We start from the raw sequence: 25,659 nt of genomic DNA, 5'->3' as shown, positions 1-25,659 counted from the left end.
CAGATTCTGATAACACATTTCATTCTCAACCCCTGATGCAAACCAACGGCAGTAAACCAAAGAGTTTCCAGATCGTTTTCATTAATTTCCCAAAAGCAGTTGCCATAACCTTCATCGAACAAACGACATACGGATCAGCTTCTCCATGAGGCCAGATGGTAATTTCCGGTCCTGGCCAGTTAAATCCACATCGTACCCAACAGTTGTACACAGTTGTGTTGTTAAAAACAACAACATCCAGAGGTCTTTTTATGAGCCAAATCATTCTGGTGAAGCTTCTAAGCACCTTGTCCCAGAATGTCCCTTCATATCAGGTTGATGGCTCTCTCCCTCTTTCTCTCAATCTCCCTCTTTTTTGCCCTCTCTCTCTCTATTTGTCCACCCTTTCTCTGTCCCTCTCTCTCTGTCCATCTCCCTCTGCCCCCTCCCCCTCCAGCCCCCTTCTCTCTCCCTCCCTCTCTCTCTCTCTCTCTAACGCAGATGGATGGCAGACAGAGGAACAAGCCAGTCGATTACCAATGCTCTGGCAGACTGCAAGATTAAAACACTAACTACACCACTCAGTTAAAGAGAGAGAGAGAAAGAGAGAGAGAGAGAGAGCCTATTTAAACACTAGCTATATTATCAAAGAATCACAGGAACTGTGAAGGCAGAGATAATGCTGACAGTTTCTCCCACCTCCATCAAACCCAGACTATACTGTTGATAACATCAATACTCTTGGTACCACAGCACTTCTAGTGGCAATTCAGTGGTATTGCAATGGTAGTATAGCAGTGCAATACTGGCACAATACTAGTAGTGATAGAGCAGTAGTAGTTTAGGGGAACTAAACTTGTGCTCAGGCAGCAGTAGTATTAATGCTAAAGTGGTACAGTAACACACTGGCACTGCAGGACTACAGTGGTACTCAGCAGCAGTAGTAGTGTACTACTGTAGTAGTTCTACAGGGTTAGAGTAGTGTATATCTTTGGATGCGGATGGAAATCACCGCTGAACTGCTAAGAACTCTCCTCTACCTCCGGTGTGTGAGGGGAGGGTGGGTGGGTGGGGATGAACGGTAATGTGCATGCAATCGCTGAACACATGTATTGACACACACGCTCACAAAGAAACACAAAAGCATGGGGCACATACAGAATCACACTCATGAAAACACATGGGCAGTAACAAACACTCAGACACATACACGTGCACGCTGACATTTAAGGAGATGCTCCGACACACACATACACACACACACACACACACACGCCAACACACACATTTAGCCGCTCCAGAGTGCATTGTGATTTGTAGGACCACGCGTCCTCCAGAAAAACTCCCCAAAGACATCATAACAGCAATCAGACGCAGAGAGGGGGAAAAATGAGCCGTTAAGGCCCCGCCCCGCACATCCATAAACCCCGCGGTGTGACATGGCCGCGGCCGCCATGAATCAAACGGCCACAAGGACATGGGGAGCGGTGCGACGCCGCGCACGCTCGCTGACGGTGGAGGAGCAAATATAATCCGAAGCGCAATTCATTTAAAATACAGACGCCGGGGGAGCCACTGCTGTGTCAGCTCGCGGTATAAATGATGCAAAGTGGCAGCCGTGGCGACTGATATAAACGAGTCTAAGCCGACAGCACGGGCACCACGGCCTCTCTCCGTCAGCACCGGCGCTGTCAGGGCCACGACATTTGTGTCTTTGTCAAGACGAGACAGAGTGTGGAAGAGGGTGAAGGCCTGAGGAGAAGGCACCGCAATCGGGTCTAATTGTCTAGCGCACACATACGGTTTAAGTGTCTCAAAGAGTGCGTTCGTTTGAGTATGTTTTGTGGTTCTTGGAATGTGTTTTCCTATGTGCAAATGTGCGTAAAATAGAGTGGACGGGTGTGTGTGTGTTTGTGCTGTGTGTGGAATTGCCACCACTATACTGCATTCAATATGGGATATCTTACCACACAGCACCAGATATCACAAGATATCGCCGAGGCAAAGTAGCTGTAATGATAACTGTGTTCTCTACTTCCCATCGCAGTTATTGAAACAACCTCAGCCGCAGTGTTGCTAGCAGTCTTAGCAACGTTAGCATTGTTAGCGAGGCTGTTAACGCCGCCTGCGTCAGATCAACCACCACGGAGAAACCTCGTCACGGCACGCCTAATGCCGGCATCGCCTGCCAACAATCAGACAAAAGACAAAAGTGGAGCCATGTGTTCCAGGGCCTGGCTCTCATACTGTCGCCGTAATCTCCTTCCCTGCACTTAACTGCTATGCAATGATGAGTACTGAACGGGCGCATAACCTCAATAAGCACCTGCTGCAATAGCATAACCGTTCCCATTACCCACGCCGCTGCCGTAATGGCTGCCACCCAACGCCGTTATGAGAACACCACCTTGATGCAACAATGACAGCGGCTAATGCAGCAGTGTCTCCCGCCTCTCGCTAAACACCGCCCGGATGACTTTAGCCCGCAATGGCCACCTGAAACAAGGCAATAGAGGGGTTTACAGAGAGAGGACCGGGTTAATTATAACGCTGTCATCCTTCACCACTTATATTGTTTTTAGGGGGTCTGTCTCAGCATGGCAAAAACAAACACGTCCTGGGGTTTGAGGACACGTTCTGGGGTGTGTCAGGTGGGGTTTTATTTTGTTATCTTCTCCCCACTTCAATGTATTCAAATTCACCAGATTCTGCCCTTTTGCGGTAAAATCCTTTAGTTTCCATGTTAAATTCCCTCCTTGAGTGAGTTCCTCAGGCTCGGAGTGCATCGCTGTGATTCCGCTCAGTGTTCCTTGCTTTTTGAGTTTCCAATCTCCATGAATCAGGGTTCACACTTCCCACGTCCTGAACCAGAGAGAAGGGAGCACACTATGTGTGAGAGAGTGAGTCACTGCGGTGTGTTGCAGTGTGGAACCCTTTGCCCTAATATGGGCGGACCCCAGCACATCGTTAGGGCGTGGTCCCCCTTTGTTGAGTTATTGGATTTGCTTGGTGGATTTTTGACAAAATGTCAGTAAAAGTATGCACCTGCTTGCCAGACCTGGCCCAATTACCTGCGGGCGTAATCCCAGATTACACAATAACCCGACGCCTGTTTACACAGGGCTCAGCCTCCGCCCGCCAGGACGGGGAAGATTCAATTTACCACAGCAGACGCCGGCGCTGCCACCGCCTTCATGAGGTCCTCTCTCTCTCTCTCTCTCTCTCTCTCTCTCTCTCTCTCTCTCTGTCCCCCTCTCCCCCTCTCTCTCTCTCGCCTATCGACATCGTTTGTTTTGCATTAACTGCCAGTGAGCAGGATGTTGTTGACTCGGGAGGAGGAGGAAGGCGGTGCAAACAGTTTTCCACTCCACCGGCTCCCCGCTGAAAGGCGGAGTGGTTGCTGTAGCGCCGGCCGGGGAAGCTCCGGTGTTAATAAACATACGATGAGTCTCATCTGGTTTCCCTGTGTTGCTATCAGCGTCTCCGATGTCACGTCAGGGCCACGGCAGAGAAAGTAGACATGGAACAGTTTGTTCACCCAAACTATAGAGGAAAAGGAGCACTACCTTTTGAAAAGTTAGAAGCTAAATACATCTATTTACCTTCCATGAAATATCAGATTGTTTGGACGATAACACCTACTTTTCTATTCCAATGTCTATATCTGTAATATCTACAACACATAGTTGTATAGTTTACACAGTAAATAAGAAGAATGATAAGATCAATTCCGCACAAGAAAATCCTCAGCAGCAGCCAAAGCAGATGGTAGGGGACCACAATATGATTTACAGAATAATTCAGAAAAACTTCTATAAAACAATTCTACAAATATATATACTGACCAGCTATCGCTGGTTGGTCGGTTGTATGGCTGAAAGGCTGAATTCCTATTTGCATATTAAATCAGGGAGAATGTGCCAGAGTGTGGAGAGCTGAGTGAATATTTGATGTGTTGCATTGTGTTTTCAGCAGGGCGATGCAGGCTATGTCTGTGTGTCCATCTTTCTGTCTGTCACTGGCTTCCCAAGCAGGAGATGGATGGACTGCAGCAACGATACATTATAGCCCTCTGGAGTCTGATATTGGCATGCACATGCACACACACTTACACACACACACACACACACACACACACACACACACACACACAGACACTCACACACACACACACACACACACAAACACACACACACACACACACACACACACACACACACACACACACACACACATATACACACACGCACATATAAACACACACACGCTGACAAATGCTTTCACACGCACACAAACATACACATAAACAGTATGCATGCATGCACGTGTACGTCACACACACTCATATACAGTATGCATGCATGCACGTGTACACACACACTCAAACACAGATCTATGCACACCCACTCACTCTCAAACAAACATGCTCACTCCTACACTCTCACACAAACACACACACACACACAAACACACACACACACAGACACACACACACACACATTAACAGCATACACCCACATGCACAGCTGTGTAAAAATGTACCAACCAATAGCCTAACATATGACTAAGGTAAACAATTAAATAATAAATGAAAACCAATGTCGCATTTAGACCAATGTGATGGTACAGATGAACGCAGATTCATAGTGCATGATTTGGTGAGGAAACAAAGCTCTATAGGGGTAACGTGAAGGCAAAGGAGCAAGCTGTGGGTAAACACTGCACTGAAAAATTCATGAAGCTTTGTGCATGAAAAAAAAGACAGCTGATAGAAGTGTATCGGACACCAAGAGTGCTTGTTAGCTCATGCTAACAAGACTCAAGCTAGAAATCAAGCTAGTTTGTTTAGGGAGTAAAGCACACACAGGCATGCACACACACACAGACAAACACAAACATCCCAAAAACCCTGATGTAGGGGCATTGTCATCTGGCACTTTTAAAACATGACTACAAGAGTGGACTGCAGGGCGGGGCCCCCAAAGGAGAGCTGTAGGGGCCCACCATCATGCCTGTTGAAAACATCTTTGAGGCCATCCAATCCGTCCCATTCTTCAAACATTTATCGCTTGCCATTAGCTTGTTGTGTGTTCGCTTTAAAAGCCAAACATTGAACCCAGTGGCGTGATGTGAGCAAATGGGGGGTTGAGGCCACACTGCAACTCAAAGTATGGCTGGTTATTTTTGTACAATTATTTGAAAGCAGCTGCCCGTCAAGCAGTTTCTGGCGGAGTATCATTTTTATTCTTCAAATGTCTAACAGAATGCCGTCTCTGTTGGGTCAGGTGGGTTCTCTCCATCATTTTTCTATTTTCCACAAATATTAACGTTGTTCTCTAGAGGTAAACTGCCCAAAATTTCCTCCTAGTTTGTACCTTTTTGTTGGCAGTTTGCTACGTACATTCCCTTTGAGAGATGTCAAATGCATTTTCAGGGTCATGAATTTGGCAGATGTGTTTTTCTTCAGGCACAGAAAAAGAGACCTTTTCAATGATTCACTCTGCACACAGACGTACAGCCATGGTGACCTTGGCGTTGATACAAAAACCCAATTGGATCTTCCAGCTCCTTGTTACAACAGCTGTTTTCCTGATATGTGACATTGTTATTTTGACGCTCTGGAATATCTGGTAGTATTGTACCGACAATTTAGGCTTTTATTGTGACCCAATATCAAACAATTCAACAAATCATCCTCATTGAGAATCAAATAATTTATTCTTAATTCTTCATTGTATCCCTAATCAGTATTTATGTTAATAAGAAGACAGTTGTAAAGTGTAATCATTAACATTAATAATTGATGTAGCATTGAATAAACCCCATCCCACGATTCACCAAGGGGAAATTGAAAAAGTGATTATAATATATACCACTTAATCATCTGCATTTAGACGTCAAGTTAGTCCTCTCTACTAATAATAGAATGTAAACATGTACAGCAACTTATTGGGCCATAAATCAATGTATCTGGGTCGAAGTCTCCAAGTTTCCCAACATTTTCTCGACATAACTTCCAGTGCAGATCGCATAGCATAATGCAGTGATAGGTGGCGACTTCCACCATGCTCTCCACTGTGCACATGCATATGCACCCACACCCATGTGCACACACGTGCATACACATGCACACACGTGCACACATGACCACACACACACACATGCAGAATGCGCATGGTGCGTTAAATGCAAATCAAATATGGTTCTAGTGCTTGAAGGTGAAAATCTATAATGAATGCAGTGGAGTGGTGGCAATTACACACACAGCTAAGCACACACACACACACACACACACACACACACACACACACACACATACCAATACACAATATTTCACGCACGTTTACACATACACAAACACACTCTGAGAATCACACTCAAAACATACTCAAGGAACACACTCTTTGAGACACTAAAAGTGTGTGTGCTCCCTCTCTCCGGTCCAGCAGTGATTGATTGTCCCAGTAGACAAGGGTCCGGCAGGTCCCTATACCCCCCACTGCAACAATGTTGCTTCACTTTAGAAGGGGAAACTGAGAAAGATACGGGGGTATCTTGACTCTCAATTTCACCTCCTCCGCCTCTTCCATTTCACTCCCCAACTCACTACCTCCTCCTCCATGCTCCCCCTCCCCCCCCCATGTTGTAGCACTCTCTCTCACTGTCTCTCTGCCTCTCTCTCTCTCCTCCTCCCTCTCTGGATGTCCACCATTTGTAACAAGGGTTTTGCCATTCCTGTATTTCTAATTATCTGTCGCTCTCTGTATCGCTCTTATCTTTCTTTCTCTGTCCACACCTTGTAACAAGTGCACTGGTTTGCTCTCCCCCTCTCTCCCCCTCTCTCCCCCTCTCTCTCCCTCTCTCAGTCCACATTCTGACATGCTTCCTGCCAGGTGTTCCCTCTCATTATATCCCTCTTTCTGTTCACCTGTCCAAACATGGATCTTCCTCGGCCTCACTCTCTACTCCCCTGGACACTCTCTAACCAATCTCTCTCCTGCTCTCTGTCCGGCTCTCTCTGTCTCAGTCCACCCCTCTTTCTCTCACTCTCTCTCTCTTTACAACTCTCAGTTCTCCCAGTTTGCCTTATCTCTCTCCTCCCCCTTCTCTCTATCTACCAGTCTCTATCTTCGTCCAACACACTCTCTAGCCTCATATGAATTTCCCTGCTCTTCTTCCACTACCCCCTCTCTCTCTCTCTCTCTCTCTCAGTAGTAAGGATCACAGCTCTGCCTGCAGTGCCTCTACTTTCCCCTCCTGCTGTTTCTCTCTCTGACCTCTGACCTCTGAGTGCATCATCTGATGTTTTTTCCTTTAAAGTCCCCACTGTTCCAACACTAGCCCCCTTCCTCCCCCTCCTGCTGTTTTACTGCAATGAGCCTCCACCTGTTTCACTGTACCAGGTGGAGACCAGGTGAAGCCAGTGTTCGGTCTCTACCCTTACTGTGATTATTCCTAGTAGTATTCCTAATATGTAAATTGAAAAACATGCTAAACAATTACATTTTTTAAGAATAAAGTATTCTTATACTTTATTTCAGTTAGATCACTGCAAAACCACTACTTACTTGACTGTTTAAGCACTGGACAGCTCTCTGTCAGTTTCACAGGTTCAGAACTGGACAGCTCCCAACCTGCCCTATCAACACAGTCTGTTTCTGGTTGACTCTTTCAGCACCAGACATCTCCCCATCCGCCATATCAACACAGTCTGCGTATGTTTCACGGTTTCAGCACTGGACAGATCCCCACCTGCCCCAGCAACACAGCCTGTTTCTGGTTTAGGGTTTCAGCACTGGACAGCTCCCCATCGTCGATATCAACACGGTCTGCCTTTGCGTCACTGTGTCAGCACTGGACAGCTCCCTATCAACACAGTCTGCCTATGCTTCAACGGTGTCAGCACTGGACAGCTCCCCATAGTTCCTCACCCTCCGTGTATTGCAGCACTGGCAGTCTAATGTCTGCTGGTCTCATGTCGATGATCACATGGATATAACAAAAGAAAGAGGTTTAGGAAGAGTAGGAAGAGGAAGAGGGGGAGGAGGGGGCGAGGGGTTTATATAGGTTTTGGTCAAGAAGCATTGCATTCATTGCAATGCATTATCAACATTAATCTTCTTCTCATCATGTGAAGTGCATGTGACACATGACATATGATGCATGATGAATTCCGTATGACATGTTGTACCACGTCATTTATTTCTATCAGTCATCATAATATACATCCTATCACATTACACGCTGTGTGACACGAAAAACAAGACGACCCTATGTATGTGTTACACCAAGCCATACAAGGTATAATACTTATACGATGAGATGTTATCCAACATGCTAGATGAGATTAAAGATAAGAAGAGCTGAGAGGAGAGGGCAGAGCAGAGGAGATGGGATTAGATATGATGAGATAAGCTGCCACCACCAGACCTTGATACAGAGACCAACAACACAGAAAGCCTTGCTGTGTTTCCCCTTCGTCAACAGTTTAAAGTGGAAGTTTGGGGTCGATGTTTCATTTATTTACAGTTTTTTTCTCTCCTTTCCCATCTTGCCTGCACTGACCGAGAGAGACGTGTGTTTACCGCCGTGGCAAGGCGTTAAAGCAACATGAGCAAAACAAATTGTGACTGCGCGCTGCCTGTATCCCCCCCGCTTCCCCTCACGCGTGAGCCATTAACAATGCAGCCGTGTTCCCTTTGCTACCCGCTACCCGCCTCTCATACGCAGCCGGTCATAATATGGCTGGTGACGGTGGTCTACACTTTGGGTTTGACAAGCTTCTCAGAAACATAGTGTTGGAGCAGAGCGCCTACAATGAGTTTGTTCCCCCTCTGCCTGGCTTCCCAGGCAGATCTTAATCATGTTCATTAGCGTTGTTCTGTGCGCTCACTTTTAATTATGTCAAATGTCAGCCTGGCCTTCCACTGGCCCCTCCCATGAGTTTAGCATGTGAACCCCAGAGTTACTTCAGGCTTTCGTTTGTTAGCGCTAGCCCTAGAGATACTAAGAGCATTCAATATATTAGTGGTAGCCCTAAAGTCACTAGCACTAGAATTACTGTCAGTATTGTTACCGTTATCAATGGCAGTGCATTTGTTAGGAAGGGGGGAGAAATGGGAGATAGGTAAAAGATAGAGAGCGAAATAAAGAGAGAGAGAGGGAGAAGGAGGGGGGAGCTTGGGAGGGTGGGGTTGAGCACTGACATCTGTCGAAACACATCAGCACATTAGCACACTGTTAGTCCGGGAGACGGGAGTATGTGTGTGTGTGTGTGAGAGTGTATGTGTGAGTGAGTGAGTGGGTTGATGATTGAGTGAGTGAGTGAGAGCGCTTGCGTGCGGTCGTGAGTGAGTGAGAGTGAGTGTGTGTGTGTGTGTGTGTGTGTGTGTGTGTGTGTGTGTGTGTGTGTTGTGGTAACCCGCTCCTCAATGTCTCGGGGTTCAAGGTACGTATCATGCTTTGGAGTCGGGGTTAAGCCGAACTCGGCATTTATTACAATGAACTCTCAAAACAGGGAACACATGCACTATACATAGGGTCTCCGTGAGCCTCTATTCGGATGTTCCTCTCCGGCCCGGACCTGGGAAAGGACTCCCCCCAGCCCCACCTCTGATGCGTCTGTGTGCACTATAAGGGGGGAAGCAAAGTCGGGGCTTATGAGCACCAGCTCCGAGCATAGGGCTTCCCGGAGCGTCCCAAAGGCTTGGTCGGCTGCCTCGGACCAGGTAATCTGATCCGGCAGGGCCTTCCGGGTCAGGTTGTTTAGTGGGCTAGCCAGCGTGGCAAACCCGGGTATAAATCGCTGATAATACCCGACTAGTCCTTAAAACAACTTCATCTGTTTCTTGGTGCGGGGTTGGGGCCAGTCCCGGATGGCGGCCACCTTGCTCTCCTGTGGCCGGACTGTTCCCCGTCCTACCTGGTACCCCAGGTACGCCGTCTCTTCCAGCCCGAGACGACATTTGGCCGGGTTGGCCACCTTCCGCAGCTCCCCCAGCACCGCCCTCAGCTGGCGGATGTGGACATCCCAGCTGTGACTGTAGATGATGATGTCATCTATATAGGCCGCCGTGTAGGCCTGGTGGGGCCTCAGGAGCTGGTCCATCATGCGTTGGAACGTCGCTGGGGCTCCAAGGACTCCAAAGAGGAGGACGGTGTACTGGTACAGCCCCCCTGGAGTTGAGAACACTGTCTTCTCCTGGGCCGCCCGGGTCAACGGTACCTGCCAATACCCCTTAGTTAGGTCCAAGGTCGTGAGGTATCGGGCTGGTCCAAGGCGTTTGATCACCTCATCCACCCGGGGCTTTGGGTAGGCGTCGAACTCAGAAGCCTCGTTCAACCTCCTGAAGTCATTACAGAACCGATATGTTCCATCTGGCTTCGGAACGAGGACTACCGGGCTGGAGCAGGCACTGCGCGACTCCTCAATGACTCGGAGCTGTAGCATCCGGTGTACCTCGGCCTGGATGGCCTCCCTCCGGGCTTCCGGAATCCTGTAGGGGTGAACTCTCACCTTCACGCCCGGCGCCGTCCAGATATCATGTTGTGCGATCGTGGTCCTCCCTGGTATCTCGGAAAATACGTCCTGGTGCTGCATGACAATCTCATCGAGATCTTGCTTCTGGGCCGGGCTGTGGTCCTCCCCCACCGGAACCTCTGGGATCTCGCGTCGGGCTGCCAGCGCCAGGGGAGCAGGGTTAGGGGGTTCCCCTCCACCTCTCAACTGCTTCAAAATGTTAATGTGGTACAATTGGGTAGGCTTTCGCCTCCCTGGTTGTCTAACCCGGTAATTTACCTCCCCCACCCGTTCAACAACCTCATAGGGTGCCTGCCACTTGGCAAGGAACTTACATTCTGCCGTGGGGACCAGGACCAGGACCAGGTCTCCAGGTTGGAAGGTTCGCAGCTGGGCTCCCCTATTGTAGACCCTCGCTTGGGCCTGCTGGGCTTGCCGGAGGTGTTCCCGGACGATGGGCCACACCTGGGCCATGCGGTTCCTCAACTTTTCCACATGGTCCAGGGTGGTGCGGTGGGGAGACGACTGGCTCTCCCATGCCTCCTTTGCTAGGTCCAGGATGCCGCGGGACCTTCATCCGTACAACAGCTTGAACGGTGAGAACCCTGTGGAAGCCTGGGACACCTCCCGTATGGCAAACAGGACATGAGGCAATAGCTGGTCCCAATTTTTTCCGTCAACGTCCATGGCCTTTTTAAGCATTTGCTTAAGGGTTTTATTGAATCGTTCCACCAGGCCATCCGTCTGTGGGTGGTAGACTGAGGTCCGGAGCTGCTTCACCTACAGGAGTCTAAGTAGTTCCTTCATTACTCTAGACATGAAGCATGAGCCCTGATCCATCAACACCTCTTTAGCTGTCCCCACCCGGCTAAAAAGTAACATTAGCTCCCTGGCAACCACCTTAGCGGTGGCTGCGCAAAGGGGTAGAGCCTGGTCGGGTGAGGGTGCCGGGGCCTCGGTCGTGGGTCCCCGTCGGTCTCAGTGGGTCTCTGTGGGTCATGGGGTGGTCCCGGTACTAGAGCTCAGTTGCTGGGCCACCTGCCAGTTCTCCAACTGCCTTACCAGGTCATCCACCGTGTCGGGATGGTGGTGGGCCAGTACCCTCCGGGCGTCCGGTGGGAGCTGTCGTATGTTTTTGTCTATGAGGACCCTGTCTATAGGGCTGGGTCCCTCTCCGGTCGCTAGCCACCTCTTCACCAAACGACCATGTTGTGCGATCTGTGTCCATACCGCACCCCAGACGTTGAATCGCCAGCAGTGGAAGCGTTGAGCGCGGGCCGTGAGGTTGTGTCCATAGTAGGACAGGATCGCCTGCTTGAGGGCGGGACACTGTCGGGCGGTCTCCGCTGGCAGGTCTTGGCTCGCCTGCTGAGCGGGACCGGTGAGGAACGGTGCCACGATGTGGGCCCACTGCTCCTCTGGCCAGTTCTCCCTCTGGGCGGTCTGCTCAAAGACTTCCAGGTATGCCTCCACGTCGTCGTCGGGCCGAAGCTTGGTGAGCCGGCTGGTCGGGGCGGCGGTCGGGGCGTCGTGGACGGCGTGTTGGGTGAGCCGTAGTATGGCTTTGCGGAGCAGGGCAATGCTCTCCGTAGTCTCCCGCTGTAGTGTTGCGGCTTGCACCTGCTGTTGACGCGGGGCAGCGGCAGCCGCGGTCCCATCCGGGTTCTGCATGCCGGATTGGTGGGTAAAATTACCGGGATATTGCAGTGGGTTCTTTACTTGCCTGCATTCTCCACCATATGTGGTAACCCGCTCCTCAATGTCACGGGGTTCAAGGTACGTATCATGCTTCGGAGTCGGGGTTAAGCCGAACTCGGCATTTTTTACAATGAACTCTTAAAACAGGGAACACATGCACTATACAAAGGGTCTCCGTGAGCCTCTATTCGAATGTGGTCATGAGCGCTTCCCTCATGCCACTCGCTCCTATTCTCCCCTGTCCTCAGCTCTCGTACTCCTTTTACGATGGCCTCCTGGCCTTCTCCTCCCTCCGGCCAGGTGTTCCCTTATCTCGCTGATTAGGGGGATAGAAGTGATGCTCTCTGTCGCCGGTTAGTGGGTGGCGGCGGTATACGCTGTCCATGACTACACCTCGGACCCACCCGGGCCGAGGTTTGAGGAGCGGGATGCCACAGTGTGTGTGTGTGTGTGTGTGTGTGTGTGTGTGTGTGTGTGTGTGTGTGTGTGTGTGTTTGCATGTGTGTGCTTGTGTATGCATGTTTGTGTGTGTGTTTGTGTGTATGTGTGTTTGCATATGTGTGTGCGTGTGTATATATGTGTGTATGTGTTTGTCTAACCTCAGAATGACATCGGTGGGGGGCATGACAAAGAGAGGAGAGGAGAGACAGGGGACATGAGCGAGGAGAGGAGAGGGAGGGAGAGAAAACATAGAGAGAGAGAGGAAGGAAGGAGAATGAGTGGTAGAGAGGAGATAAAGGGAGATAGGAGGGGTGGGTAGAGAAAGAAGGAGCATGTAGAAGAACAAATGGAAGAAAGTGAGTGAGGCAGAAGGGTAATAGGTACAGAGTAGAGCGATGAGAGCAGAGAGAGAGAGAGAGAGAGAGAGAGAGAGAGAGAGAGCAGGGAAATTCATGTGAAACCCCCGGGGCCACCAGAGTGAAGCCAGATGAGGAATGGCATTTAAAATACCATGAATAATCAACTAAACACTCTGAGATCACCAGGAGCCCACTGAGAGCGAGAGAGAGAGAGAGAGAGAGAGAGAGAGAAACCCCTCTCAGCTATAATAGACTAAGGCATCACAACCTCCTGTACAGTGTACCCCAGGTCCTCCCCCCCTTCTCCCCTCCCCCCCCGCCCCACCACAGCCGGGAGCAAGCCTGAAGCCTGTGGCCCAGTGCCTCTACTTCCCTGAGGCCAGAGCAGTCACACACACACACACATACAAATATCAATTCACTCACCCATTCATCTATTCAGCCAACCTCTCCTTCACCACACCTTCCCTTCCAACCATCCACTCGTGTGTCACCCCCCCCCCCCCCCACCCGCTTAATTGAGAAGTAGAAACAGCAGTTCCTAGCAAGAACCCCAACAAGGTTTTATTTGTATTTTTAGTCTTCCCTCGCCCTGTTTGTTCTTAGACAGCTTGAAAGGGTTGAACTGTACCTCTAAGCAGTGCTAAACATGTGTGCTTTGTCACTTAGTCACGGCTACCAGACTTTCAGCTATCAGCCCTCTCAGATAGGGCGTGGGCGCGTTCCTCCTCCTTCTCGGTGTGTGTGATGAAAGGGTGCTCGTGCGAGACACTGTGCTGATGCCGCCCGTCTAAAGAAAGCGTGTGTTTCGATTGAGTCAGCCTTTACTTTGCCGCTCTCAACCCCCCGGCACACAACACCGTCCCAGCATTTACACCTGCATCAATCTCTCGCACAACCCTCCCTTGCAACACTCCATCCGTCCGTCCATCCATGTTGTCTTCTTTCAACCGGCCTGTCCATCAACCCATCCGCCCCCACCCCCACCGACCATCCCCCACACTCCTGCCCCTCCGTCCATCCATCCACCCATGAATCTCCTAGGTTTCCTCCTGGTCAGCATCCCCTGAGGGCTTGGTCCTATTCAAGCGTAATACGACCACACGGCATCCAGACACACACACTAACACACACACACACACACACACACACACACAGCACAGCACATATGGACCACTGCAGGGTCTTTGAACGGGAGCGTACGCCCGCGTGAGCACAGGAAACGCATGTCACCTTCACAGAATACACCAAGCGAGGGCTACATCTGCAGTACTCAACCAGTTGCTAACATGTTAACTCATTTATTCAGCTGCTTGCGAACTGCTTCCTTCGAAATTGACAATGCTGTATGCTAGCTCGTAAAGTGCTACCTTACCGACGGTAAGGCTGAACCCCTATCCTACTGCACTTGCTAAACGTAACTTATCTGAGTGCTACCCTCAGCCCTCAGGCTTGCGTTGGCAGCTTGGATCTTAAACAGGCTCTCCAATTATCCCAACGTGTACGTCTTCACAATTGGAAGAAAGGCTCTCTGTGGAAAACCCACACAATGAAGAAAACATGCAAGAACAAACAGCCATACATTCTACCCAAACTGCACTACAACAACCGCCTCCTCTTGGCAGCCCGCAGCACAGGCCTCACAGCCACCAAGGACCCCCCTCCAGAGAGAGAGAGAGAGAGAGAGAGAGAGAGAGGTGCCACATATAAGAACAATAAGAGGCCATGTTACAATTTGACTACACATGTGAAATTGCAGTTTGAGACCAGAAGCTTCATATGCTAAACATGCATGTTTAACACACCCTGGGGACCTGGGTCTGCTCACGACGACACGTTACACTGAGCTGGGAGCCCGTGACTTGTTTCCGCGCTGGCTGGCAGCCGTCAAACTCCGGGAGCTGCTGCAGTCACAGCGCGCAGGCTGCAGTCATTAAAGTTACATCTGCGGACCCACCCCTTCCCCCACCCCCCCCTTCCGCTTACGTCATTTTTTGAAATCGTGAAACATGGAGTCCGCCGGCACAAGCGGCTCCGAGGAGCTTGTTTGTAAGCGAAAGACTAACGGCTCCATAGGGGTTTATTCAACCATCAAACTGTATTCAATTCTGAAGGGTAGGAATAGTAATGGTAAATCCAAACGGTAGGTAGGTATAGTAATGACGGTAACTCCACAGTAACTAACGTCAAGGTTTCTCACTCCGCGAGACCCAAACATAAAACATAAACAAGTAACCTAGCGACGCCCCCCCCCCACCACGCAGTCGTTACGATTCATAATATTTCGGAGGCGCACACGGCTTTTGGCCGTGATATTATATATTATAATGTTCTCAAATACGAGGAGGAGGCAGTGTCTAGTCCAGGGTTTATTCAACCATCAAACTGTATTTAATTCCAAACGGTAGAAATAGTAATGGTAAATCGGCGCGCCGCAAATATCGATATTTATCTTATATCGATATTCTGCTTGAAGATATCGAGATATGACTTTTGGTCCATATCGCCCAGCCCTAGTATATATACACAAAAAAACATAGAAACTCTGCACATGCTCTTACACACACACACACACACACACACACACACACACAAACACACAAACACACACACACAAACTCATGCCAGCGTCTGTTGTAGTGGTAGAGTTGGTGGTGGTCGTGGTGGTGGTGGTAGTGGTGGTAGTGGTGGTGGTGGTAGTGGTGGTAGTGGTAGAGTTGGTGGTGGTGGTGGTGGTGGTGGTGGTAGTGGTGGTGGTGGTAGTGGTGGTAGTGGTAGAGTTGGTGGTGGTGGTGGTGGTGGTGGTGCTAGGGGGGTGGTGATAGTGCTGGTGTCTAGGGTGGCGGTGGTGGTGGCAGAGATGATGGTGATGGTTTTGGTAGCGATGGTGGTGGTGGTGCTGGAGGGGTGGTGGTGCTGGCTAGGTTTTGGTGGTAGTTGTGGTGGTTGTGGAAGTGTTGGGAGTTGCGGAGGTGGAGGTTGGGGTGGCGGAGGTGATGATGGCGGAGGTGGCAGAGGAGGTGGTGGGGGTACAGGGAGACCTAGCAGACCACCGTGCTCCGCGGGCTGTGGGGGCTGTGGGCTGGGAGGGAGTGGGGAAGGTCACAGGAAGCGAGTCAAGGTCGAGAGGCGTGCACTCGACAAAACTGTATGCGGAGGAACCAAGGTGCACGTGCAGACGTGCACACACACAAAGACGTGGTGGCGTGGGCGCAAACAGACACACACACAGCGGGGATAACTGAGTTCCTTTCTTGAATGACAAACACATCACTCACGTTTTTTAGTGACATACAAACAGGAGGAGTTGGAGGGAGTGGGAGAAGGAGAGAGGCAAGGCAAACATAAAGAGACAGAAGTGTGGGAGGGAGAGAGAGACAAGAGAGAGTGGGGGAGAGAAAGAAAGGTAGGTGGTGGAGAGAGAGGCTAACGGAGGCAAGTGTAAAGCAATGGACATTGGTGGAAAAAACACAGATGAGGTAAATGTGTGGGGAGAGAGAGAGAGGAAGAGGGAGAGCGAGAGAGAGAGAGAGAGAGAGAGAGAGAGAGAGAGAGACAGGCGGGGAAACTGCGTTAGTCGGGGACAGAAGAAAGAGCAAGCGAGCGGTAATACGTTTTCATCTGAAATATTAAAGGCCTCTGCATTAATCTGTCTTCAGTCCCCTAGGGGCCCTCGCCAAGGCTCTCTGTGTCCCAGAGATACCGGGGACAGGAAAATCTACCCCGGCCCGTCCCCTCCACTCTCGCCCAAAAGACAGCCACCTCGCCTCTTAAAATGTCCTTTTTATTGTGAGAGGTTGCCCTTTTGTTCCGAAACTTCCTGGAAATGGGCCCTGAGATGGGAAGAAAACTAAACCCTGTCTAGAAACGGTTCTTAAAGTGTGCATCAACAAACAATTATTGCATTAAGATGCAGCGTTGTGTTGCAAGGTACTTACAAACCAGTGTTTTAAGTATTGTGTTTTGTCAAATTGTCTTTGACTGTTGTGCCAGGTTCCTCTGCTGCGAGCCCTGCCTTTTCCTTGAGGCCTGAGTCTTACCTTACCTCATACTATGGCTTCATCTTACCATAGCGGCCTACATTATTCAGCTTTTCTTCTTTTTTTTCTGTATCATATCTACAGGTTGCACATTCCTCGAACGCGATTGAAGTCTAGCCAGGGGGGGTCTGGTCGATGGGGTGAATGGTGTTCTAGCCAGGGGGGGTCTGGTCCATGGGGTGTACAGAAGTCTGATTCGGGGGGAATGGGGGGGGTCTGGTTGATAGGGTTCATGGTAGTTTAACTGGGGGGGTCTGGTTGATGGGATTTTTGGTAGTTTGGATGGGGAGAAGGGGGGGGGGGGGGGGCTGGTCGATAGAGTCTTTAGTAGGCTGGATGTTGGGGGTCTGGTTGATAGAGTCTTTAGTAGGCTAGATGATGGGGGTCTGGTTGATAGAGTCTTTAGTAGGCTAGATGATGGGGGTCTGGTCGATAGAGTCTTTAGTAGGCTAGATGATGGGGTCTGGTCGATAGAGTCTTTAGTAGGCTAGATGATGGGGGTCTGGTCGATAGAGTCTTTAGTAGGCTGGATGATGGGGTCTGGTCGATAAGAGTCTTTAGTAGGCTAGATGATGGGGTCTGGTTGATAGAGTCTTTAGTAGGCTAGATGATGGGGGTCTGGTCGATAGTCTTTAGTAGGCTAGATGATGGGGGTCTGGTCGATAGAGTCTTTAGTAGGCTAGATGATGGGGTCTGGTCGATAGAGTCTTTAGTAGGCTAGATGATGGGGGTCTGGTCGATAGAGTCTTTAGTAGGCTAGATGATGGGGTCTGGTCGATAGTCTTTAGTAGGCTAGATGATGGGGGTCTGGTCGATAGAGTCTTTAGTAGGCTGGATGATGGGGTCTGGTCGATAAGAGTCTTTAGTAGGCTGGATGATGGGGGTCTGGTCGATAGAGTCTTTAGTAGGCTAGATGATGGGGTCTGGTCGATAGTCTTTAGTAGGCTAGATGATGGGGGTCTGGTTGATAGAGTCTTTAGTAGGCTGGATGATGGGGTCTGGTCGATAAGAGTCTTTAGTAGGCTGGATGATGGGCTCGATAGGGTTTATGGTAGTCTAGCTGGGGGATGGAGGGCAGGGGGGGGTCGGTCGATGGGGTGTATAGCAGTCTCGCTGGATCCAAGGAGGTTTATAATCCAGAGAGTACTAGAAAGGTCTCCCCTGGCAGCTCCTGAAAGGCGGCGGGCGGCGTCTGGCGATTTTCTAGGCCAGCAGATCCACATCTGGACCCATCTGTCCACTCGTCATCCCTCGCTCTTTCTTTTCCCACAAACACATTCATACACGTGTACACACACTCACACACACACACACACACACACACACACACACCAGCTGTTAGGGATTACCGATACACAAGAGCAGGGCTATTTTCTGGCTTGTGACCATGCCTCTGCCGGCCTTGCTCTGGCCCTGACCCCGATGCTAAGCTAGCCCTCATGTGAGTCCTTTGATATACGCACCAGAGAACGAGGCGGGCGCCTGGGGGGCCGCGCCCCTCTCTCCGCGGGTTCAGAGTCCAACACGGCACCTGGCGAGCAACAGAGGTCGCCGGGGGGGGTTTTAATTGGCTCGAAAGTCGGCCACATGTAAAAATGATTACACCTGGACAGGAACCGTTATGCTTTGGGATGTTTCAACACTTCTCTGCCCGCGTCCTTGGAAACTGAGTCCTTCTGATGGAGAAGGATGGACAACAAATTTCTCCTACGGGGTATTAAAAAAGTTGTAGCTAATAAAGTTGTATCTAATCCTTATTTGTTGATACCATAGTTATTTTGGGTCGCTTTGCGCTCCAGCGAAGGTAGCTGCTATGTGGTGATCTGAGGAGGAGCAGGAGGAGGGTGGGGCCACATTGTTCCAACAGGAAGGTGGAACAGGGGGAAGAGGAGGGGCTTGGGGACGGTGGGCGGGCTTTGATAGAAGAGAAAACACTTCTATACTTTATGTTTGTATCATGAGGTATGAACGTTGTGTTTTAATGAAGTCAAGAGAGTGGAGCAACTTCAACTTAAATGCAACACAATATCCTTTTTCCCATTATTTTACATTTTTACATTACTTTTGTTCATTGGGGATCAGCTTCTAAGGAATATACTGAATGCTACTTTTTCTGCACATTTCTGTATTCTTTATTCGTCGTCCTGAGCGACGTGACACCACCATACGCAACGCACCACGCCGCGTTTCTCTTCAAACGCCCTCATCATCAGCTCAGAACACCCGCAGCGAAACAGCCCAAATGTCACTCCTTTCATAATGAGAACAACTCCTAATTCCGTTGCAATGTAGTCACTCACTGCTGTGCGGATCTGGCCCAAACGCCTGCCGTGTTCCCCACCATGGGAACAAAGTGAGCGTATGTGTACACCAGGAGACGGCTCATCTCCAGGGATTACCCTTCAATACGTGTTCAATGTGCCCCAAAACCTCTCCTTCCCCACTGATGCTGCTCTCTGAGGGCTCCGCTGCAGATGAATGATGTCATTCAGAAGGAAAACCCCCAAAGGGTAAATCCAACGCTGAGACATATTTCCAACCATGAGAACCTCCAGTCGTGACTTTCCTAACTCTTTTGATGTATATTTCGTAAATTCCCATGAAGAAAAACAACTTTATGCGTATTTTATGTTATACTTCAACATAAATATACATATATTCTACATATTTCATGTTTTGCATTTTAGATCATAATATGAAAAGCAGGACAATGAGGGTAGAAAAGGTTAAAGGGGACATATTATACCACCTGCTGTGACTGTGATTAGCCTTACAAGCCGTTTCGAAAATCTGCCCCATATGACATCACTAGTGGGCGTGTCCACCTAGATCTGTCCTGGAAAGTAGAAGATTATCATTAATTGAGGAAACTACGCTTTCTTGGGTCCAAAAGATTAATTAGGACCCGTGGTTCCTCTGTCTCCTTATCGGCCTGACCTTTGACCCGGTCACAGAATACGAAGTGGTGGCTCTTTGTAATCGAAATGGATCTCACCTCAGATGAATGGATCATCTACAGTTCTGTTAATTCCCCTCCTGCACATCAGTCTCTCTCCCCCCCCCCCCCCCCCACACACACACACACACACACACACACACACACACAAACACACAATCTCAATGTCATCTTCATAATTCATGGTTAGGCCAAATTGTTGTAGTCTGGATGGCCTGTTATCCTAGCATGTTATCACAATCTGCTGTTACTCACACACATATACACGCACAAACCTACACACTCATCAACCCTCCCTTTCACCTGGCAGCACCCTCCTTTATTTTAACACACCCTTGCGCACAAAAATGATCTGCCTCTCTCTCTATCCCGGTATCTCTCTATCTCCCTCTAGTCACCAACGTGACTAGCAGTACCAACGTGACTAGCGTTACTAACACGTCTGGCAGCACTAATGCGTTTAAGTCATGTCTACGGGGGGTCGAGATGCAAGAGGGGGCAGTGGGGGCGACACTGCCTTCCAATTGGTTTCCCACTGGCCTAATAAAATATTCTCTCACAAACCCCCAGGCAGGGTGGACTCCAGTAGAGATCAGAGGGGCCTTCGATGGTGAGCGAAAGGCCAGCCTATTAAGGAGCACAAAAAACACATCCACTACACAACACCCCGGTAGCGCTGCAAGACCTTGAGCCCATCTCTGTTCCAGCGGTCAGATAATTAGCTGTCATAGCTGGCAAAACTCCACCATTAGCGAACACCCTAGCCAACACAGCCTACATGCAGTATTTTTATTATATCAACAGGGAAATAAACAATAGAAGAACAACATTTTAATTGGAGCAAAGTGTGTGTTGGAGGGAAAGAACTTAAATAATCGACAAACCATAACTTCAGTCATCAGGATTCCAATTCAGTCCATAAAAATCCTTTAATCAAATCAAACTTCAACCACCGCGGGCTATCAGCTGGGAATTCACAGAATGAAGCATTGTTATATGCTTCATTGTTACATACTGAATATGGGGCAGATGAGTGTTTTTTGTGGCTTGCTGTAGTTTGAGTCGTCTAAGGCTGGCAGTGACTGGTGTTTTATAGAGTTACACTGGCGTTGGGAGATGTTCTATCAATGATTTAACGTCACCCTCAGATAGAAGAGAGGGAGATTGGAAGAGAGTGAGAGCAGGCGAGAGTAAGAGAGAGAGAGGGAGGAATGAGAAAAAGAGACAAAGAGAAAGATGGCTCAGCTAAAATGTGAGGGGGAAACTTTCAATGTATAATTCATGGTGTTGTCCTGTCTATATGTATGTGTGTGTGTGTGTGTGTGTGTGTGTATGTGTGTGTGTGTGTGTGTGTGTGTGCTTGCGTGTGTGTGTGTGCGCGTGTGCGCGCATGTGCGTGTGCGTGCGTGTGCGTGTGCGTGTGTGTGTGTGTGTGTGTGTGTGTGTGTGTGTGTGTGTGAGTTGGCTGAGTTCAGTTTTTTGGACCCGTTTGTCCACATTTGGGCCTGGACTGTCCTGCCAAATATTTCAGTTTTAAATTTGTTTCTGTTGAGCTGGGCAACAAACTCCCAGTTCACTGCCAAGAAAGTTTAACATTGTTCACCGATGCTCATCTCTTTCAGAGGGTTGAATACAAATACAGACATGATATACAAATAAACAATTGACTGCTTGTTTGGTTATGGTCATTAAAATGTAGGTTGAACTTCAACATGGTTTACCTTAAATAAGTTGTTAACCAAGTGAAGACAACTGTCACTGATTCCGACAGGCTTTGAATGAAGCTTCTTGCAGGTAAACTAATAATATGTTCAGATCAACTCAACGACATCTCTTCCAAACCCAAACCATTTTTTCTATGAAACCTGACATAGAACAAAAAGGATAACTGAGATTAATTGATTCATCCCAGATATGCCATTATCAGCAGCAGCTCAGTTACAACATAAAACATGTATTAGCTCAGCAGGTGTCGCAATAATTAGCATAGATGCTTTCCTCGCTGACGTAGCTTAAACCTGGCTTGTGCTGACTGCACCATATGCCGTAGGACTCACTGTGAACAATTGGCTAAGGCTTAATGGTTGCAATTGCATCCGCCAGATTCCACAAAACGGATCTTCCAATATCATCTGTTAACCAATGAGATGGAAAAGTTTTCCAAACCAGATTTTGTGATTCAGTGATTTCTGTTTTCCAAACAGAAATCACTGAATCACAACATGTGGTTTGGAAGACTTTTATTTAAAAAGGACTAAATGTTGAGTTCATGAAGTATTATCTCAGGCCTAGAAATGCCCTACATCCTGACGCCTCAATCCTCACAGTCATCATTTTCCCTAATTCTATTTGGTGCTTCGAGAAATGGTGGAAACATCTTGATGAGATCCTCGTCGCAGAAGGCTTTTTGAGAAAGTGAGGAAGACCACTTTGAACAATAGTTATATTAATATTATGATAAGTAGCAGAAGTTGTCGTAGTAGTAGTAGTATAGGTAGTAGTAGTAGTTGTAGTAGTAGTGTTGTTTGTACCTTATTTGTTTAATCACTTGAAACAAAAGTGAGGGCGTGAGCGAAAACGCAAATGACAGAGGTTAGAAAGAGTGAATAGTGAAAGAGAGAGAGAGAGAGAGATGTATGCCCACATGCATACCTCATGTCTCTTCAACTTTTAACTCCTTTGTGTACGCTTTCAGTTATCTTGGAAATGAGTTGTAATTCCATTCAGAGGAATTACAACAGAGTGCACCTTATGGGATGGAGCTAGCTAGCAAGAAAGCACATTAGCACTGAGTGGATTTTGTAGATATTGTGTAAAAAACCAGCATGTAGAATCCAGAGTCGTTGATTGCATGCTTTGGCGCTCCGGTGGCTACGAGGGTCATCCCGCTCACGTAGCAGATCTACGGAGTATGGCTCTGCCAAGATGGCAGATTAGAGCAACACACACTCATACACACACACACACATACACACACACACACACACACACACACACACACACACACACACACACACACACACACACACTTGGGGAGTGGTTTGACATTATACAGAGAGATAAGGTTCTACCGGGCACGGATTAGCGCATGAGACCGCGGGGCCACACACCCTCCCCCTTCCCCGACCCCTGACCCTGGATAACGTGACATCATAGGACCTCGCTCAACAGGTCTTCTCTTGTTCCTCCCTCTCTCTCTCTCTCTCTCTCTCTCTCTCTCTATCTCTCCCTCTCTCCCTCTCCCTCTCTCCCTCTCTCTCTCTCCCTCTCTCTCTCTCTCTCTCCCTCTCTTTCTCTCTCTAGCTCTCTCTCTCCCTCGCTCTCTCCCCCTCTCTCTCTCTCTCTCTCTCTCTCTCTCTCTCTCTCTCTCTCTCTCTCTCTCTCTCTCTCTCTCTCTCTCTCTCTCTCTCTCTCTCGCTCCACATCTGGATACCGCAGGACTTCAAACCATTGTAGTTTTAAATTCCTGCGTCTCTTCCTCTGAACAGCAGCCAGGCGTTGTGTCTCCCGAAGCATGGGACTGGTTTGACAACAGGAATCCATTATTCATAAAGGACTTTGAATGTTTAATTCCTGAATCATTTTCCCAGGCCTGTGAAGCCCCCACAACCCCACGCCTCAATCATTCCACTGATTATTCTCCCTAATTCAATCAGGTGCTCAGAGAAATGGAGGGAAACATCTTCATGAGTTCTTCATCTCAAAGGCATTGAGAGAAAGTGACAAGCAGAACCTATATGCTTTACATTACCATGCACTTCAAAGCACTGGTTCCTCATTAGCGCTATAGTAGTAGTCGGTACTATTGTTAAAATATCTTGTTTCTAGATCATTTGAAACAAAAGTGATAGTGAGGGATCAGTAAGGAAATGGGGCGGTCAAATAAAGACATTAAATGGGATAGAGAGAGACAGAGTGAGCAAAGGGGAGGAATAGAGGAAAGGAGGAATGAAGAGAGAGAGGGAATGAGGGAAAATAATGGAGAGAGAGGGCGAGGTATGGAGAACACATGACTTCCACATGCGGCATGATCTTGCGACTTTAACGCCTCTCGCACACTTTCAGTAATCGGGGGAAATACGTTGAGAATACTTGGTGAAATTACAAAAGAGGGCACCTGACGAGATGAAGCTCGCTAGCAAGAAAGACCATTAGCACTGAGTGGATTTTGTAGATATTGTGTTGAAAAGCAGCATGTAGAATCCAGAGTCGTTGATTGCATGCTTTGGCGCTCTGGTGGCTACGAGGGTCATCCAGCTCACGTAGCAGATCTTCGGAGTACGGCTCTGCCAAGATGGCAGATTAGAGCAACACACACATACACACACACACACACACACACACACACACACACACACACACACACACACACACACACACACACACACACACACACACACTGGGAGTGTGTGGTTTGACATTATACAGACAGATAAGGTTCTACCGTGCACGGATTAGCGCATGAGACCGAGCACCCACACCCCATATCAAAGGAGCTCACCCTGCCGCTGCTCTCTCTCTCTCTCTTTCTCTCTCAGTCACTCTCTCGCTGACGTCACATGAATACCACAGGAATTCAAACTATTGTCATGAGAATGATGCTCTGTCCGCTTCCTCAAAGGCCAGGCTGTGTGTCTTCCCCAACACTAGGTCTCTTTTGACAAGCCGTTCAGTCAAAGGACAAACAGGACCTAAGCAACCAACAGCCTGGCATTAGCAACACACCCATCCATCTCTGGAAAACCCCAAGCACACATCAAATACGCAATAGTGTACAAAGTAATTGTTTATGGGGGATATGGGTGTGTGTGTGTGTGCATGTGTGTGTTGGAGTGTTTCTGTGTGTGTGTGTGTGGGGGGGGGGGAGGTTCAGGAGAGGGGTGGGGGAGAAAGAAGATAAAAAAGCGGGACCCCTCAAAATAAAGAATTCACGGGTCATTTCCTGCGTCACAGTCATCCCATTAGGCGCGCGTGCGGCGTGCACAATAAAACACACGACGGGCGAAGGTGATTACGCCGGCCAATGGGGTGTCCCGGGGACTAATGGAGGGGCGCAGGGTACCACCTCGCTACGAGGAGAGAGGGGAGTCAGGGGGTCAGCCGTGAACTACTGAAATGTGGCTTCAAGAGGCTCAGGAGGGGGAGACGGGGGGGAGACGGGGGGAGATGGGGGGGAGACGGGGGGAGACGGGGGTCTTTGAAGGGGGTCACATGTGGAGGAGGAGAATTAGGAGGAGTATGCGTTCATCTTTCCGTTTGGTTTTTGTGTAAGGCAGTGGATGATAGAGATGGGTTTGCGTTAGGCATGTCCTGCAGTGTGTAGGATAAAGACTATGTTGGATGATATGTTCTGTGACACGAATGACAAAGAGTGAGAGAGGAGCCTTGAAGGAAAGAATGGTGTTGATGATGACGACGGTGACATTGATGCTGGCGAACAAAAAAAATAAGAGGATGAGGAGAGTGAAAGGGACAAGGTCGGATAGGACAAAACAAGAGGACCAGTCGCACAGAGCGAGACCATAGAAACTGAAGAAAACATTCAGTTTCAAGATCTGATACAATGGATGAGAAAGAAAGCGAGAAAGTGCGTCAGAGAGAGAGAGAGGGAGAGAGAGAGAGACAAGGCGAGTTAGCAGGCTGGCTGGGAGACCGCCACCTGTTCAT

The 25,659-nt window shown here is 48.9% G+C and overlaps 1 protein-coding gene across 1 annotated transcript in view; it reads right to left on the bottom strand.

Annotated features, from left to right (window-relative positions):
* Window positions 1-25,659, bottom strand: part of nrg3b (neuregulin 3b) — a gene marked incomplete at both ends in the record, with an annotated part of 198,380 nt that overhangs the window by 161,987 nt on the left and 10,734 nt on the right. The gene's annotated exons all lie outside the window — the stretch shown is intronic.

This window comes from Pollachius pollachius (genome assembly GCF_949987615.1).
Source record: "Pollachius pollachius genome assembly, chromosome: 19".
Taxonomy (NCBI): Eukaryota; Metazoa; Chordata; class Actinopteri; order Gadiformes; family Gadidae; genus Pollachius; species Pollachius pollachius.
The sequence above is the reverse complement of the archived record's forward strand: the minus strand, read 5'-3'. Positions and strand labels throughout refer to the sequence as shown.